Genomic DNA, 14,434 nt, shown 5'->3' on the forward strand with positions numbered 1-14,434 from the left:
ACTTGGGAGGCAGAGGCAGGCGGATTTCTGAGTTCGCGGCCAGCCTGGTCTACAGAGTGAGTTCCAGGTCAGCCAGGGCTACACAGAGAAACCCTGTCTTGAAACAAACAAACAAACAAACAGAGCAAAGTGGTAAATAATTCTATTTTATTTATAAAAGAAGCTAATATTAATGGTCTTAAAAATCACTATTCAATAAAGCACAGCCTTTTAAAATGTACTTTGGGTTCCTTTTCATTGAACAGAAATCTTCCAGAATGAGATGTGGGAAAGAAATCAAAGAATATGATTTGTTTACATCTATAAGCTAAGGTAAGCATGAGCATTTTTCACATGGCTGTGAGAAACCGTTCCTAGTCAACTTTCATGTAGATAGGACACGTATGTGCCACAGATGAGTAAGGGAGGCACCATCATCTCTAAGAGCTTAGAGAAAGGCCAAAGACCAACCGCATGCAGTTAAAGCCTGCTGTGTTCAAAACAAAACAGACTCACTCTTCAAAGCCTGATGTGAGTAACAAAATAACATATTCTAAGAGATAATTGAGTACTTAAAGAAACATATCAATCTATGTCTCAAAATAACACCTGATCTCAGAAAACAAATGATGCATTAGAAGCTCCAAACTCCTGGCAGACAACACACACTGCTCCCTACTGCAGTGCAGCTTCATTCCTCCCATTTGTTCCTCTCAAGCAGTTAGCAGCATCACATCTCATGACTCTAATGGTATTAAACACTCACTTAATAGAATGCTTTAAAATACTAATTATGCATTTTTAAAAATCTCAGAAGTTTCTTATCATGTGCAAGACCACAGCACTATTAAAAGCTTAAAATGGTCTGGGTACAGGCTTCAATCACTCTGTAAACTGCCATTTTTAAATTCTCATTCAAGTGAGGAAGATCTGTAATTCCATTTTAAATCTGAAGTTATGAGAAAACTGAAGGGAATATGAATCTACATAGCCAGACAAACTTAATTCTGCCCAAGTCATTCATTGCCTTCAGGATATATTATCTTTCTCTCTCTCTCTCTCTCTCTCTCTCTCTCTCTCTCTCTCTCTCTCTCTCTCTCTCTCTCTCTCTTTTGTTATTGTTTTTTGAGACAGGGTTTCTCTGTGTGGCCCTGGCTGTCCTGAAACTCACTCTGTAGACCAGGCTGGCCTAGAACTCAGAAACCTGCTTCTGCTTCCCAAGTGCTGGGATTAAAGGAAAGTGCTACCACGCCCAGCTCAAGATAGATTTGTATGTAAGCTCTGACTAGAAATAGCTGGTCAGCTTCTGATACTGCAGATGGGACTTCTGTAATTTACAGTCCTTAAAGTTCACAAATATCCAAGTCATCCATTATATAACAGGTATCACAGGAAATAACATTTTAAAAAAACTGTGTGCATGCCTGTGTGAGGAATAGACAACTTTTGGAAGTTAGCTCGCTCTTTCTACTACGTGGGTTCCAGGACTATGCTCAGGTTGGCAGGCTTGGCAAGCAAGTATCTTTATCCACTGAGCATCTCTCCAATTCCTAATTTTTGATGTAGAATTGTGAAGAACAAGCTCATCTTTGCAAGTGCTTCCTGACCTAGCCTGCTCATGCACACTTTAAGTACAGGAGAGCTAGGATTTGGAGGAAATATAAGAAATACCTTTAGCTATTTACATAGTTCTCATAATATCACTCAGATACACCTGGTATGTGCATATAAGTGGTGTGTGTGTTCCTGCCTGATGCCCTGGAGTGCTGGGATGTTTTTAGGTGCCACGTTGCTCCCCGTGGTACTATGTTAACTAGTAAGTTTCTGCCAAATCTATGCTTTCCCTCTGCATATGAAAGGGTATTATTTTGTATCCAGTCTGTGAGTGCTGCCTATATAGGAATTAGGAGATCAAAGTGGTTATATATGATGAAAATTTGAGGCAACACTGGTTCCAGATAGGAAGGGGGATATTTTATGTTTAAGTTGTCAAAAACAATTTTGCAATTGAAAGGTTATTTAAAGAACACTTAAGATTCTATGCTTATATAACATTATATACTTAATTTATCACAATTGCTTTGTAGCATCTATTCTCCTTGCATACTACAAAGCAATGATATATGTGGATGTTGTGGCTTATGTTTCCTCTACAAGAAAAAGACAACAAAAAATAAGACTCTTAACTTGAATATTTTTTCCCTTTCTTTGTTGAGACAGGCTAACCCCAAATTCAAGACAATCCTCCTGTCTCAGTCTTTCAAGTGCTGTGATTACAGGTGTGACCCACAATGCCTGGTTTTGTTTTGCTCTGTGGTGCTGGCTGGGCAAGTTGAATGTCACTGAGTAGCATCTTCAACATAGACTACTTCTTTACTTTAGAGGCCAGCACCCCTTTCATGTAGCATGCCAAATGTTTGACTTTTCACCTTCATTTCTTTCAGCCTGGCTGACATACAGAGACAACGAACAGGAATTTTTTGACTAAGAATCTCATTCAGGAGGACTGCCCATGTTAGGGTAGGTGTGGGAGGTTTTCAGAGTTGGTGAAAACGTCATCACCAACATTGTTATTAAGTCCCTCACTATCCTACCACACACACAGAACTTCTGGAGACCTGAATTCCTGTCGCTGGAGGCAGAGGTTTAGGGAGTTCCTCTTTGAAAATGCACACGCAGTTAGCAGTAAAGAGGCTTTTGTATTAATCACATTATTTTCTTCCTAACTTAGAGAGGTAGACAGATAACATCAAGGAAATAGAAATGACATTAATCTAAAGGAGAAGAAAAAAGGCAGCAAGAGTCAGAGCTCTTTTGGGACATGAAATGGAGAATTATGATTGGATAGAAGTTAATTAACAGCGGGGTAGCTGTAACTTGGGAGTTTTCCCAAAAAACAGGTGGAATACCTCTTCTGAGTAGAAAAGGGAAAGATATGGCTTTTCTATTCCTATGACATGTTATTTTGGTCAAACACCTTTATAAAACCCCAAGTTAGTCTTTCAATATCTTCTCCACTTTTGCTTGGATTCTACTTTGGACAGTTTAATAATTTTTATCAGCAAAATGAGTGCTACTCGGTATCACCATAATCAGAGGAGATACAGAGCCGTGGCTGGAACAGAATCTGTGATTGCCAAGCAGTCTACTGAAAGCTTCACGGTAAAAGCACTTCTCATTAAGACTTTAAGTCAAGAAAACCAACATCATCTGAAGGGATTTACAGCAAAGGGAAAAACTGGGAAAATAATCAAGAAAACATGTTGTACAGAAGTAGTAGAGCCATTTTAAACCATGAAAGATCAGGGTGAAGGATTCTCAAAGTGTGTAGTTTCCAATTTACAGTTTTACTTCAAACTAATATGCCAGACAGGACTGTACAGGGGCCCTTGAGTGTTATAAATATGCATACTAACATTCATAGTACCATGAACTGTTTTGACAACACACACGCACACATACATACACTCTGAGAGCAAGCCAATGTAAAACAAGTTTTTCTGTTTGTTTCTGCAGTGCTAGGGATAGAACATAGGGCTCATGCATGTGAAACGAGCTCTCTACTGTGGAGCCACAGACATGCCCTGCAAAACAACCTGAAAAGTGAATTTTTCTAGTTAGCAGGCTACGACAACACAAACAATGAGAACGTAAACAGCAGCAGTGTGAACCGTGAGACTGCAACGATTCACAGCACCATTATTACTGTTGAAAGATTTCAGAAGCCCATATGATTCTAGTAACCGCCAACAAAGAAAATCAAACTTGTCCCAGAGTTTAGCTGAAAACCAATCAGGAGTGATTAAACTGGCATCACATGAAGATGATACTATTCGGATATCCAAATCCACAAAGGCAGCAGATATCACGTTTCCCACATTGGAAGGAAAAATGACAGGGTTTCTAAAGGAAAATGGCTTTGGTGACATGTAAATCAGAGACAGCATGAGTCATACTTGCTGCATTTCTGCTCATCAGCCCTTTAGGCTAATTTCACTCTGAATACTATACATTCCCTTCTGTATTATTTTTTAAACTATATTAGCACAACATTCCTGGAAACAGGAACTTACAAAGTGCTTATTCTGTCCCCCAGCCTGTATAGAACACCATGTGCATGATTTGATCCAATCCTTTTGCAACTCTTCAGCTGGACCTGCACACTGTCACCCTGTCTCAAAAAAGATTATCCAGAGGCTGGAGGGATGGCTCAGTAGTTAGGAGCACTGACTGTTCTTCCAGATGTCCTGAGTTCAAATCCCAGCAACCACATGGTGGCTCACAGCCACCCCTAGGCACATGGACATTCATGCTCACATGTGTACTCTGTATACACATCCACAAAAGGCAAAATTAGAACTCAGATCCAAGTCACCAACACAAAATACTTAAATATCAGGCTAAGCTGCTCCACCAGGGACATGGCTTCCATTTAGAACACTCTTACTGGCACTGATCACCCAGGGGAACCTGTAAAAGGGCCAGTATGCTGGACACCCAATGTTTGAATGCGTCATAGATACTCAATGGAGTACAAGGTATTTATTTAAGTACTACTTCTATCAATTTCTACTCTTCAGACAAAAACTTTTTTTGTTTTGGCCTCTAACTCCAAACTCTCCTGCCTCAGCCTCCTAAATATTGGGATCAAAGGACTCAAAACAAAACAAAACAACCAAAAAAACCAAAAGCAAACCAAACAAAAAACCCTATTAAAACATTAATTTCCTACTCTTTTAATTATGAGATTTTTGTGTGTGTGTGTGTATGAGGGAGACAGAGAAGGAGAGAGAGACAGACAGAAAGCACAGCGTGCACATGAGCATACTTGGGCACACTGAGGATTGAACCCAAGACCTTGTGCAGAGTGGGGAACACTGAATACTGAGCTAACCCTTGGCATCTCTCTCTCTCTCTCTTTTTGAGCTTAACTTTTAAATTTATTCTATTTTCTGAAGCTCAATTGAAAAAAGTAAGTGTAGCTCTTGCCCCTCAAAGAAGCTTCTTTCTGCAGCACGTGAGTATTACGGAGACCCACAAACTGGCCAAAATGCACAGAATAAGAGACCATGGGATGCCCAACCCCAACTGATATATTTAAAACATAATCCCTGTAAGTAAAGTTCAGGGAACATCTTAGAAGAGGAGATGGAAGGATCATGTTAAGAACCAGAGAACCAGGACACCTTCTGTGAGACAGTGTCCTGTAGACATATTAAGGAAGATGCATCCATGAAAGTTCAACAATATTTGCATAATGACAACACTAGTTCACATGCCAATTAGATAGGGGAAATTTCACAAGGCCCTATCCCTAGATGAAGCACTACCTATAGGCAACCAATAGCTGCTGAGAGAAACATAACAATTTTTTTCAGAGACAAGTCCCAATAGGCTATCCAATCCCAAGTGATCAGCTCTACACACATGTACACAGGAGCAACACTAAACAGACTCAGAAGTTCCATACAAACTGTGATGGCTTGTATATACGTGGCCCAGGGAGTGGCGCATTAGGAGGTGTGGCCTTGTTGGAGTAGATGTGTCACCGTAGGCATGAGCTTTATTTAAGACCCTTGTCCCTTGTCCTAGCTACCTAGAAGCCAGTCTTCTCTGCCTTCAGAACAAGATGTGGAAAACTCTCAGCTCCTCATATACCATGCCTGCCTGGATACTGCTATCTTCCCACCTTGATGATATTGAACTTCTGAACTTGTAAGCCAGCCCCAATTAAATGCTGTCTTTGTAATAGTTGCCTTGGTCATGGTGTCTGTTTACAGCAGTAAAACCTTAAGACAGACAGACAGACACACACACACACACACACACACACACACACACACGCACGCAGTGTAGAATAACTGAGCCATGTTATCATTCATTCCTAACTGCATTTGTTTCTCCTTGCCCACCATCTCTCCGATCCACAGTATGCACTGACCGTCCTTTTCTCCTTGTCTGAGACAGCTTTGGATTCCACATAAAGACGGTCAGTGAGCTCCTGCCTATCTGTGCCTAGCGAGAACCTTTTCTTCTCTGGCCCAGATTTGAGTTGTAGCCCTACTTAAGGAATTAAATCAAATTGCTTGAATTCTTTGTGCCTGTGTCTTCTTGATAAAAGGAATATTCTACTGTGTTTGCTATGTAGCTTTCTTTAGGGTTCATTGACTTAACAGTGAAAGGAAAAAGGTAGAGAAAATTTCAAAAGATTATAATTTTTACCTTTAATAATAGAATACAAAATGATCTAATGGTCAAAGTGACATCAGCCACTGAGTCTCTCTTTAGCCAGGTTTCTAATACCTTAACATCCATCAGTCTGTTAGTTTAGTTCACTATTCATAAAGAAAACTGACAACTATTCTTCCATTTTCTTAACAGCATTTTTCCCTAAGCCACTCCTCCTAAGTGAACACCTGAGTAGGCACAAACACACTCAAGGTCAGACAGGAGATTCTCAGAAAACCCAAACATGAAACAAGGCCTTACCATTCCTTCTCTCCAATATGTATGTTCCCATATTTTTACAGTCATTCATTCACCCATCCATCCCGTCACACTGCTTTAATGATGATGTGTCAGTACCTCCTGGAAAGTTCATTAAAAATCATATTCTTAGGCCCTGTCTTAGGTTTACAGAATCTGAATGTTGGGACCAGTCTTCCATAGTTTAACTAAAATTTCAGAAGACCTTCCACCAATACTTCGGAAGTACTAATCTGTCACCTATACATTCCTCTAGCTTACACAACATATGGTTAGGCCTTCCATTTACAAGTCTCTCCCTAAAGCCTGTTCAAATAGGAATAATAAACGTCACCTGTCAGAAAGAAACCTAGTCACAGCTAGGATCACTAACTGATAGTGACAACTGCTGGTTTATGTTTGTACTTGTCTTCAAAAGTTCTTAATTATAAAAATGGTTTCAGCAGTGGTGGCACAGGCCCTTAATCATGGAACTTCAGAGGCAGCAGGAGGATCTTGGTTCAAGATCCAGTTCAAGGCCAGCTTGGTATACAACAGGGTGAGTTCCAGAACAGTCAGGGCTACAAAAAGAAATCCTGTTTTGAAAAGCCAAAACAAAAAAATGCTATCAGCTTACTAGTTTAAACTAGATTCTTCTTGCCTTTTTGGCTAAGTTGTAGTGTTAGAAAGAATATGAGATATTCAGAGCACCTGGGGACCTCTTGGTAACTAACTCCTTACATTCAGAAGAATGCTATTTCCTAACAAGGAATGTCTACCTGGATCCCAATGTCTGTTTGATAACTTCAGGTTTACCCCACTTTGATTTAGCTGTGTGGATGTCAAAGTATACATGTGGCCATTTTCATTTTTTTCCCAAATGTTGCATTTAGATAGCAGAACAAAAATGCTTCAAAGAGGACCCCAGGAACAAAGCAGTAACTCATAGCTCTGGCTTGTAGAGTTAGCAGTTTGCACTTCATTACCAGAGAACTGGATAACATGCTTCAAAAACAATAAACTCAGTTTGTTGCTGGAATTTCCAACCCCAATAAGCCCATATAAAACCACACAATCTAATTATTATAAGTTATAAGCCTAGATGGGCAGATCTAACACTATCCTAACTTATTCCCCAGCTATAAGACACCTTGCTACTTGCAGTTTCTCCTGGCCAAGTGGTTCTGGTCCATCATGGCTTCTGCCTCAGTCCTTCTTCAGTCCTCTCTTCTTTCCCTCTCATCCTCTTCTAACTGCCTAATCATAGGCCTTTAGGGAGGAAGGTTCACAGGAGATCACCTGAGAACCTGATGGGCTGCTCTCTGGGGCAACCCCTCCGGGAACCAGGGTTAGCATCAGAATACAAACAGCACCTGGACAACCTACCAAAGGAAAGCCATCAGATCTCTATTTCTCTCTAGGATGGGCCCAGAGAGCCCATCACTGAGTAGTTAGGCCTCTGGAAACCTGTGCTGATCATCCTATTTCTTCTGGACGTCAGTGTGATTATACTTTTTACAGTTTTCAGGGATTGTGTGTTTCCAATGTTTTAGCTATTGTCACAGCATTTTCTTTCTGAGAGTCGATGTTTATGGGTTATTTCTATTTGAACAGGATTTAGGGAGACTTCTAAATAAAGGACCTAACCGTATGTTCTAGTGTGTAAGCTGAAGGAATAAACAGGATACTGGAACCCTGGTTCTGCTTTAGACAGTAGCCTTACCCTCACCTTTCATTACAACGTCTATCAATGACAGTAACAGAGGATCACCTCCCTTCGGGCACTGCTCTTTTAGCTATCTGACAGCTTAACTCTGTTTAAGCAGAATAGTCTACCCAACAGTATATGCTGTTCATCTTTTAGCACACACAAGAAACCTTTTGTTAAAAATACTTTTAAAGTGAGCTTTAAAAGTATTAACCTCAAAGACACACGGTAAACATTCATAAAACACAGGAAGCAATGCAGTAGAAAGAATTCTTCTTTGGGGGAATACTGAACAGAAGAGTTCATGGGAAGACAGAGGGAAAGTCATAATGAGATTGCTGTCATCTCTGGGACATATTTGCATGAGGTTAGCATACAGAGAAGCCTCAGAACTCCTGGACTATGGATACTACACAACTCATCTTCATTTTCTTTTGAAATCTTTTATCTCCAACAACTGTATCTTGAATATATTCTCTGGCAAGAAATTTAAATTTACTGAGCTCTCATTTCTGTATATGCACAAAGCTTCGTAACACCAATGCACCCATCTTACCAATCAACTTGCAGGAACAAAAGAGTGGTATTTACCATCTGCACTGCTAGCTGTGGATTCCCTCTGCAACTAAGCACCAAGGAAGAGTTCAGAAACGAAGACAACATCTCTGAAGAAGACTGAAGGGCACATTCCAAAGGTTTCCTTTTTGTAAAAGGTTTTCTATTCTTAAAGGCACAGGTGAATTCAGTTCTCACAGTGCAGCAAGTTTATAAAGGCACTGCCATCTGCAGGCCACAGGCATGGAATGCCTGTTAATAGTTATTTACAGTAAAGTCTCAGAGCAAAGCATTGTTTGTTTATTTAGCTTGGAGCATTGGTAGATGAGGCTCTACTTGCTGACATTCTGGAATGGGACTCCCGAGTAAAGTCAAACGCCCCTTGCTTCTCTGTACAGGACTGCGGCTAGGAAGTTGGGACATCGGACACTCTTATGTTTAGTTCGACTCTGTGCTCAATCTGAGGTCAGCTCCCCAAAATACAGACTTCTATCATATAGCCCTGGTGCTGGGGTATCTGGAGTGGCCCAAGGTGGCTTTTCTGAGTTTCCTTTCAGAAAGTAAAGTAAATCTGCTCTCACACATTATAAAAAATGAATTTATGATTAGATAGCTAATGGGACACGGAGCAACTATTATCTAGAAAAATACCTTCCATTTAGTCTTGAAATGTGGTTGTTTTGCTAGCACATTATACAAGGAAATGCAGTCTCCTACGTTTAGACTAATGCATGTCTGCGGGGGGGGGCGGGGGGAGCTCAAAAAATATATGAAAGATGAAAGACGATCTAAATGGAAAAGACAAGCCAAAAGGAAGGCAGGCTTGCACGCTAACCATTAGTCCAGTGATCTCCAATCCCCACAAAGCAAAACTAGAGCCTTGTTTCAAAATGTTGATACAAAGTTGCTTTTCGCACTCAGACAGATACAGACAAGAGAGTAAGTGTACCGTTGTCAAAAGCCCCGTCAGGGTTTGCAGAAACATCCTTTTATGAACTTTCAAGGTGGCTACCACAGCACAACACTATGAGAAAGCGAGGAGACACACCCAATGCATCTGAGGGATGGTTCTTGCAGCTCCAGAGACTAGCGCTTCGAAAGTGCAACCTTTTACAATGAGAAAGCTCAGAATGTTAATCATCACCCCGAAGATCCCGGGACGTTGCAATCAGATCAGGAATGCCGCAGGGGAGAAAAATTCCATATACAGTCAAAGACATAACATGACAATTAACCCCGTACTCCAAGGGCAGCGGTTCCCAAAGCCTGGAGCGCACAACTTCAGGAGGAACAAGGACACAGTGTTTATTTTAATAGACAGGTATTTATTTTTCTTTTTATGAGCGTTAGAGAAATAACTGGCTTTCCATTATACCGTTTGGGGTTTCAAATTTCCGCCTTAAATGCATTTAAGGGGAAGGGGGGCCAGAGTCGGTTTAAAGAAAGACATTTAACATGTGGTATCTAGTACAGATGTGGGCGGGCTGTAAAGGTGCAGCGCGAGGGACGGAAGCTGGGGAGACGGGGTCCTAACTAAGCAAAGCCCCTGACCCGCTCCCGGGGAGCGGGAAGGACCCAGGCGAGGACTCTGGGAAGCCGGTAGGTTCCGGCGCCGTGTCCGTGCGAACCTCCGGCACAATTTCTCTCCCCGGGTTCTCCGGACCCAGGGTCTGCGTCCATATGATGGGCGAGATGTCACACAAGTTGACATCTCGAGAATATGCCCAGGGCGACAGCGCTCCCTAGGCTGCCGGGCTTCAGGACTCCACAGCCGAGACCGGTATCCCGGACCCCGGTTCGAATCCCTCCCGTGCCAATGACTCACAGAGCGGCCCCCTACCCTTGCCCCTGCCCCTGCCCACCAAGCCCCTGGCGAGCGACTTCACAGACTCGGGTGCAGGGCGTGCTCGATCCCACAAAGGAGCATCGGCAGCTGCGACCTCGCCGAGCCGCGGTGCCCACCTCGGCGCACCGTCGCTCGGGTTTGGGCCGGACCGGAGCCGGAGCCGGAGCCGGAGGCGGCCGCGCCCCGCTCCCGGGCATGCGCAGCCTCGCGCGTGCCCGCAGAGCAGGCCGCGGCCGCGCGTCGAACGGGCCCTCCGGCCTCAGCGTCCCCGCCACCACCCCCCCCAACCGCCGGCCCATCGGTACTACGCCTCGGCGGACGGCCACCGCTTCCCGGCACTCACCGCTACCAGCGCGGCCGCCTCCCCGCCGCTCCTGCGCCTCAGGCCAGCCGCTGCCACCTCGGCCTCGGCCCACCTGCCCGCCGTAGGACAAAGGCGCCACCAACCGACTAGCGCGGGCACGAGGCAATGGCGGCCGGGGCGGAGTGTGGAGGTGGGGGCACAGGGCGCGCACGCAGCGGCGGCCGCGGCAGTGTCGTAAAAGGGCGTGCGGGTTTACGGCAGGGCTGAGCTGAGGCGTCCCATCTCCTTGGCGACGGAGGCAGGAGGCGGCTCAGAAGCGGCTCAGAAGCGGCGGTTGAGAACGCCAGCGGTTGCCTAGTAACGGGGTCGCTGGTGCGGACCGGCTCCACGCCTGCGCGGGCGAAGGACTTCAGTCTGGCCTTTCCCTTTTCCATTTTCCTCGCCCATAACCGTGCAGCTAGAACGTTTAAGTCCCCCACTATTTTCATCCCTGTAAAACGTAAAGCCCCGAACGGCCAAGCAGCTGTAGATGGAAAATGGGCAATACCCGAACCTGATCACAAGGAACAAAGAGAGCAGAGAGGTGAAGAAAAACCTGTATTTAAATTTGCATTTAAATAGGTTGTGTATCCTATTGGTTGCCTCTAGGAGCCAAAAGGCTACTAGAGTTAGAGTTGCAAGTTTTTCTTGAGATATTTCTTTGAGGAATATTCAAGGTCAAAATTGCCTACAACGTTACCCCGACCATGAAGCATGTAAAAATGTTGTGGGTCCCTCCCTCCTAATTTAATCTAGAGTTTGTCCCAGGGACTGGAATTAGCTCACACAGTTGTATATGCTCTCCACGAATCAAGGCTATAGCTACGTGAATCGCCTCAAGTTGGTCTTTGTCGTGAATAGAGCAGGCCAACTTAAACTGGTGACTGCGGAACTTGAACGTTGTGAGAGGCCCAGTTTCTTTGAGCATCGGATCCTATATTCACTCTGCTCATTGACTCACTGTTTCTTGTACATTTGCTACCAAGACCTCAAAACTTGGCTGGTGAGGTGATTCTGGAGGGAAAGGTGTGTGCTGTCTAGTCTAATGACCTGAGTTCAAACCCATGCGCGCGCGCGTGTATACACACACACACACACACACACACACACACACACACACACACACGTTAAAAAACAAAAGCCATCTTGTCGTCACTGTACATCTTTAATAACAACACCACTCAGGAGACAGAAGCAGGCAGACAGACCACTGTGCATTCAAGGCCAGCCTATACATAAGGAGTTGCAGGCCAGAAAGGGAGACCCTGCTTCCAAACTTTTCTTTTTAATTACACAATAATTCCTTAGAAGACACTGTGACTTTATACCGACCTACGTGCTAGGAACCATCTTAGCAAATCTTAGCACCTTCTCTCCTCTTGGAGAGCAGAGGCTAGCAGAAAGATAGAACTTCAGGTTGAGAAGAAATCGCACTAGAGTGTGTAGCTGCACACTGAGATGCCTGCTGGTGGGAAGAAGTAGCCATTCTCAGGCTGTAGCTAGAACTTTACACACTGGTGAAACAGCTGTAAAAATGATTGTAAGAATGTATGACATTAGATCAAAAGAGAAAATCTGTCGAATCCGTAGTCCACAGACACTTATCGTTTCTCTCTAAAGTAGGTCCTAAGGTATGGGCTGCAGAGACGGCCCAGAAGTTAAGACCATTGGCTGTTTCTGCAGAGGACCTAGCCTGTGTTCCCAGCACCTAGATGTTAGCTCACGACTGTCTTTAACTTCAGTTCCAGAAGATCACTTGCTGGTTTCTTGCCTAGGCAAACAGCAAGCATGAATGTGGTGCACATACATAACACTTAGGCAATATATACTCATACAATTAGAAATCATGTCAATTAGTTCATTGTCTCTATTATGGTTTCTATTGCTGTGGACAGACACCATGATCACAGCAATTCCTGTTAGGAAACATTTAATTGGGGCTGGCTTACATTTCAGAGGTCTGGTGCATCATCATCATGGTGGGAAGCATGGCAGCACATAGGCAGACACGGTGCTGGAGAGAGGCAAGCAGGAGGAGAAAGAGACAAACACCTAACAGGGCCACTTGATATGAGCCTAAGGAAGCCATTTTCTTTCAAACCACCACAGACGTTAAGTGAAAATATGGACTGGAATGTGGGGCGGTTGGCAGAATGCTTGCTTACCGTGCAGGAAGTGTGGCAGTACATCCCCAGCACTGCATAAACTGTGTGCTCTTGCAAGCCTATAATCCTAGCTCTTAGGAGGTGAAGGGAGATCAGAAGCTCATGGTCATCCTCCACAGAATTGGAGGCCCACCTGGGCAACATAAGCTAAAGGCAAAACATTGTTGATTTTAGAGATGGTGTCTGGTCACACCCCTACATCAGTGTGGCTTTGTACCGTGGTGGTAGTTAGAATAATGACTGCCAAGGATGCCCATGTCCTCATTTCTGGAACCTGTGAATGTGTCTCCACGGTAATAAGGTTTTGATGTAGGAGCTACCCTTGGGTTGCGTGGGTAGGCCCATATAATTGCATGGGTTTTTATAAAGGGAAGTGAGAATCTCAGAGTCACAGAAGGAGACATGCTACAGAAGCGGAGGAGAGACGGAGACAGCAGAAGAGAGAGATGGAAGGAGATAGGGAGGGGATAAAGGGAAGTGTGACTGACAGTTTAGATATGAAATGTCCCTCATGAACCATGCATACAGACGCTTGATCGCCAGATGGAGGTGCTGAATGGGGAGGCTGTGGGTCATGCATATGGACACTTGGTCGCCAGATGGAGGTGCTGAACGGGGAGGCTGTGAAGACTCTTGGGAGTAAGGGGCTAGCTGGAGGTGAGGAATTATCCCTGGAAACCTCACGCTCCCACTGCCATGCATTCTTTGCTGTGATGGGCTGGGAAGCCCTGTGACCGAGAGCATAATAAATCCTTTCTTCTTGTGCTCACCTTAGCAGCACATACACTAAGATAAATCCTTCCTCAGGCATTTGCTGGGGCTAGAAGGAGAAGGAGAGGGACTGGCTGATCCTAGAAAGCAAGCAGCTTGGAGAAGGTACAAGAGACAGGGAGATAAATGTCCCCATAAATCCTCCTGAAGGAAACACAGCCCTTTAATTTATTTTTTTAACTTTAGACTTTATTGTCTGTAGAAAACATGGTTTTTCTATAAGTCTTAATGTTAGTACCAGGACCTCCAAAATCTGTGACATCACATAGACGACAGCAGGACCGACACACCTGTTGCTAAGACAACGGCCACCGTATTCCCATAATCCGTTGGGCTCACCTCCCACCTTTACCTGTGACCACATCTGCCACGCACACTTGTCTACTCCAGTCACATCCATAATATTGGGGATAAAATCCTAATAAAGGATAAGAGGCAATAAGGCCCCAAAAGGAGATCTGTGCCTCCTGGATTTCAGACAGTCGCTGGTATCCCCTAACTCAGATGTGTTTCAGATTAATCTCTCCAATCATTAACATGGCCTCATAATTAGGCATAAAGCTACCCCAAGAAATGATTTGTAAATGGTTAAGATTGGGCAT

The 14,434-nt window shown here is 44.0% G+C and overlaps 1 protein-coding gene across 2 annotated transcripts in view; it reads right to left on the reverse strand.

Annotated features, from left to right (window-relative positions):
* Positions 1-11,101, reverse strand: part of Ncoa5 (nuclear receptor coactivator 5) — a 35,357-nt gene extending 24,256 nt beyond the window's left edge. Inside the window, exon 1 of one of the 2 annotated variants that reach the window (XM_031372739.1) lies at positions 10,897-11,101. The gene's annotated coding sequence lies outside the window, so the exon portion shown is untranslated. The remainder of the gene's footprint in view (positions 1-10,896) is intronic. The other variant, XM_031372740.1, reaches the window with a different exon arrangement.
* Positions 11,102-14,434: the final 3,333 nt, after the last annotated feature.

Source organism: Mastomys coucha, unplaced genomic scaffold (assembly GCF_008632895.1).
Source record: "Mastomys coucha isolate ucsf_1 unplaced genomic scaffold, UCSF_Mcou_1 pScaffold15, whole genome shotgun sequence".
NCBI classification, from domain to species: domain Eukaryota; kingdom Metazoa; phylum Chordata; class Mammalia; order Rodentia; family Muridae; genus Mastomys; species Mastomys coucha.